This window comes from Periplaneta americana, chromosome 6, assembly GCF_040183065.1.
Source record: "Periplaneta americana isolate PAMFEO1 chromosome 6, P.americana_PAMFEO1_priV1, whole genome shotgun sequence".
In the NCBI taxonomy this organism is placed as follows: domain Eukaryota; kingdom Metazoa; phylum Arthropoda; class Insecta; order Blattodea; family Blattidae; genus Periplaneta; species Periplaneta americana.
Window position 1 is genome coordinate 172444825 of NC_091122.1, and position 5169 is coordinate 172449993.

The window sequence follows — 5169 nt, forward strand, 5'->3', positions numbered from 1 at the left end:
AAAAAAGTTTAGAGTTACATTAGCAGTATCGCTAATAATGACGTCATTATTATATATATCTGGTTTTCGAAAACTACTTAGGCTACTTACTTACAAATGGCTTTTAAGGAACCCGCAGGTTCATTGCTGCTCTCACATAAGCCCGCCATCGGTTCCTTTCCTAAGCAAGATTAATCCAGTCTCTATCATCATATCCCACCTCCCTCAAATCCATTTTAATATTATCCTCCTATCTACGTCTCGGTATCTCCAAAGGTTTTTTTTCCCTCCGGCCCCCCCCCCAACTAACACTCTATATGCATTTCTGGATTCGCCCATACGTGCTACATGCCCTGCCTATCTCAAACGTCTAGATTTAATGTTCCTATTAATGTCAGGTGAAGAATACAATGCGTGTAGTTCTGCGTTGTGTAACTTTCTCCATTCTCCTGTAACTTTATCCCTCTTAGCCCCAAATATTTTCCTAAGAATCTTATTCTCAAACTCCCTGAATCTCTGTCCCTCTCTCAAAGTGAGAGTCCAAGTTTTACAAGCATACAGAACACCCGGTAATGTAACTGTTTTATAAATTATAACTTTAAGGGTGGTATTCATAGACATTTCGCAGCACGCGCTACGAGCGTACTAAGCTAGCCCCGGCTATCCACTGGTTACTAGTACAGAATTCAAATCATATCCTATCGCTAACACTGGTTTATGAATACGAAAAACGCTGATCATCCACTGGAAGCCCGCGCTAAAAATGTCTATGAATACGCCCCAAAGATTTTTTGACAGCAGACTAGATGACAAAAGCTTCTCAACCGAATAATAACAGGCATTTCCCATATTTATTCTGCGTTTAATTTCCTCCCGAGTGTCATTTATATGTTGCTGTTGCTCCAAGATATTTGAATTTTTCCACTTCTGCAAAGGATAAATCTCCAATTTTTATATTTCCATTTCTTACAATATTCTGGTCACGAGACATGATCATATACTTTCTACACATTTGCGAAATACGGTTCTCAGCTGATAGAAGCAAAAATGTTTTGATTCCAGGAATTCCAGGTCAAAATACTGTAAGTTTAACTCGCGAAATAAAAGCGAAATTTGCAAGAGTTTATTCGAAAATTTTCAACAGAAATTCTTATTTCACTTTTATTTTATCAAATCGTAATTTAAAATTCCCCAAATTTTTTTTTTTAATTGGTTTGTTTTGCGATCTTTTACAGTATATCGAGGTCAGAAGGACTTATCAACAAAACTACAACTTTACATTAGAGCCATTTAAATATAGAATATTTTCTCTATCCTTGTCTACATAACAAGATAGTTTCTTTGATTCTTACTCATGCCCATTATAATTTTCAAACGTTTGTTTTTAAACACAAATAGATTATATTAAAATTTTTCAATAACGCTGCATTTGTTGATACGCCCCTCTGGTATGATGCCCTCGATTCAGTTGCTATGGTTACCTAGAGTCTGAGTGAAATGAAGGTGATAATGCCAGCGAAATGAATAGAGGGTCCAGCGCCGAAAGTTAGCCAGCATTTGCTCTTAATGGGTTGCAGAGAAAATTTGAAATGAATGAATGAATGAATGAATGAATGAATGAATGAATGAATGAATGAATGAATGAATGAATGAATGAATGAATGAATGAATGAATGAATGAGTTGATGAGTGAGTGAGTTAATAAATGAGTGAGTGAATGAGTGAGTGAGTTAAGGAATGAGTGAGTGCGTGGGTGAGTTAATGAGTGAGTGAGTGAATGAGTGAATGAGTGAGTTAATGAGTGAGTGAATGGGTGAGTTAATTAGTGAGTGAGTGAATGAGTGAGTTAATGAATGAGTGAGTGAGTGAATGAATGAGTTGATGAGTGAGTGAATGAGTTGATGAGTGAGTGAGTGAATGAGTGAATTAATGAGTGAATGAATGAGTGAGTGAGTTAATGAATGAGTGCGTGAGGAGTGAGTGTGCGTGAGTGTGCGTGAGTGAGTGAGTGAATGAGTGAGTTAATGAGTGAGTGAGTGAATGAGTGAATGAGTTGATGAGTGTGAGTGAATGAGTGAATTAGTGAGTGAGTGAGTGAATGAGTTGATGAGTGTGAGTGAATGAGTGAATTAGTGAGTGAGTGAGTGAATGAGTGAGTTAATGAATGAATGAGTGATTGAGTTAATGAATGAGTGAGTGAGTTAATGAATGAGTGCGTGAGGAGTGAGTGAGTGAGTGGGTGAATGTGCGTGAGTGAGTGAGTGAGTGAGTGAGTGAGTGAGTGAGTGAGTGAATGAGTTGATGAGTGTGTGAGTGAATGAGTGAATTAATGAGTGAGTGAGTGAGTTAATGAATGAGTGCGTGAGTGAGTGAGTGAGTGAGTGAGTGAGTGAGTGAGTGAGTGAGTGAGTGAGTGAGTGAGTGAGTGAGTGAGTGAGTGAGTGACCCATACTCTCTATTTATAAAGGAAAATAAAAGTAAAACATTCAAACCAATACGACTGTAGTTTCGTTCTCGAAACTGGCTGACCTATTCTACGTGACGGTGTATCCCTGACACAACGCAGAATTTTTTGACCAGGTTCCTTTTTGAAAATGACAATCATTGAAAAGGTTAGGCGAACATAGAACGGATAGATGTTTCATGAGCGTGTATGCCCTAAAGTTATCGATCAGAATCCCCAGCATAAAATCATATTCATTTTATTCTCTCCGCTGTTCAGACTGTGCTCTCATACCAAAGAAACGCACGAAAATGCGAAATTTACTCATATTCAACCACTAAGAGTGATGTAAGACAATACAATAAACTTCAACAAGAATTAAAACAAATTACAAGAGCGGTGAGCCGAAAGAGTGCTTAACAGACACTTCGAGGCGTAGCCCTAGATTGTAATTTTATTTCTGTCAGAGCTCGATTTGATTTGCGTTTCATTTCGTAACATAATTATATGTCTAGCCTGAACAGGTTTCTAGTGCCAAGGATAATATTGCCTTTTATTATTTTCGGCTCCGGTTCCCAGAAATGTTCACTATTATAGAACTGGATTAATATTTTCTTGGAATTAATATGCTTAAAAGTCTGAGGTCCTGCACTCTGAGCAAAAAGCAAAAAACACCAAGTGTAATTCGTACTGTGGCTGGTTTAATAATTACGTCACTACATTGTCTTCTTTATTTTAAGTTAGAAATTAATTTCCCAGACATCTGATGTGCGTGAGATGAAGAATGCGGTTTAGACGCAACTACTGATTATAGGCCTACATTTACTAACCCTATCTATAGAGTATCTAAATGTTACTGTAGTTTATAATAGACCTCACAATATTCTATTAACTTATTTCTTATTTTAAGACGTTTCCGGTGGTCTTAAGATTAACAACTCTAGCCGTTGGATTTTCGGATTCCAGTTTCAGACTCAGTTCAATAGAATATAATGTTTTATTTTCGCTGGCAGAGTTAAGGCGATAAGGCCTTCTCTTCCACTCAACCAGCGTTAATAAATACAATAGTGACATGCATATTTAAATTATGAATATTTACAATACACTTAAAAGATTCTCCAGCAATATTCTTCAGTTAAGTTTTAACGACTAGTACATGTTTATTTAAATTAAGATAAACCTATAAGAAAAAGTAATAACTTAATTTATGAGCTAATGTAATTCAACTCAGTCTATATGCAATATGTGAAGAATTATAATTAATTTGAGGTAGTTAGTTGGTTAAAATGATGAGAATTAATGTGATAGAAGTTTACTAGAACTATGTTATAGGAAGCAAAATATAAATCTAAAATATATTGATATAATGAGAATATTAATGTAATGAGGTTATGCCATTAGAGGTTTTGTATTCTATTTAGAGAAATTAATGGCAACAAAAAGAATGGACAGGTGTTAGTTACATTATAAGTAACAAATATTAATCAGTAATTAATCTGTTAAGCAAGAATTTATGTAATTTTTACCTAAATGGAGTTATTGTTGAAATGAAGTTTAGGGATATGAATTTTAACCTCTTGAGTCCTGAGACATTCGTTATTTTATTTTTAAAGTTCAATATTCTACACTTCAGAAAAAGTCACTGAAATGAGGAAAAAATTCTGCAGGTTACTACAGTCAGGGCACAAATGCAGGTATATTATACTAGACTATACTTCGTGTTTCTGGGCTACTTGATGAATATTAATATTTGAGGAGAAAAATTCACTCCGGCGCCGGGGATCGAACCCGGGTCCTTGGTTCTACATACCAAGCGCTCTAACCACTGAGCTACGCCGAATTCAATCCACAGCACCGGACCGAACCCCTCTCCTTCATTGTTCCCCTTTGTGGCCTGACTTCGTGGCTGAGTGTGCTCCTAGTATAATGGCAGTTGACATTGGACATATACGTCAACATATATGCCTAACTTGGAGTCAGGCCACAAAGGGAAACATTGAAGGTGGAGGGTTCGGTCCGGTGCTGTGGATTGAATTCGGCGTAGCTCAGTGGTTAGAGCGCTTGGCACGTAGAACCAAGGACCCGGGTTCGATCCCCAGGGCCGGAGCGAATTTTTCTCCTCAAATATTAATTGTCACTATCACAGATATTATTCTGTAGGACAAATTAATAAATCTATAATACTTGATGAAGTTCTAATTTGAAGTTTATGATGTTTTCAAGCAGTGGATTTTCTTTTAGGAGAATAATATGTTCTCTATTGTTAGGGATTTCGTAAATTTGTTGTACATTTAGAACACTTTCTGTAAAAGTTTTTGAGTACTTAATTTCCTTAGTGGGGTACTTTTCTGTTCCCATGTTTCAATAAGTTTACTGCGAAAACTGCAAAACAAAATAATACTTAATTTGGTGTTATAATGTTTCTTCAGATTTTTCATTCACAACGAAAAGAGTGGATCTGAAAGCTTTATAGATGAATGCTATCTTTTAATGCCTATTTTCTTTCCACTGTAACATAAGAGAAAAATTAAATATGTATGTCTGCTTATTTTATTGTTGCGTTGTTTCTCAAAGACGTATTGATTTGTCTGTAGTAATGTCACGAGAGATCTGAGATTTACCTGGGAAATCTCAGACCTCGAGTGACATTTATTAGGACTATTTCGTGAATAAAATAAAAATGTAAACAATATATCCCTAAAATTCGATCATAAAATGTTAATAATTGTATATTAACGAATACTTAA

The 5169-nt window shown here is 35.9% G+C and overlaps 1 non-coding gene across 1 annotated transcript; it reads right to left on the reverse strand.

Moving 5' to 3' along the window:
• Nucleotides 1–4189: 4189 nt before the first annotated feature.
• Nucleotides 4190–4262, reverse strand: TRNAY-GUA (transfer RNA tyrosine (anticodon GUA)). Its single transcript has one exon. It is a non-coding gene; the product is annotated as a tRNA-Tyr (tRNA).
• Between the last annotated feature and the right edge of the window lie 907 nt (nucleotides 4263–5169).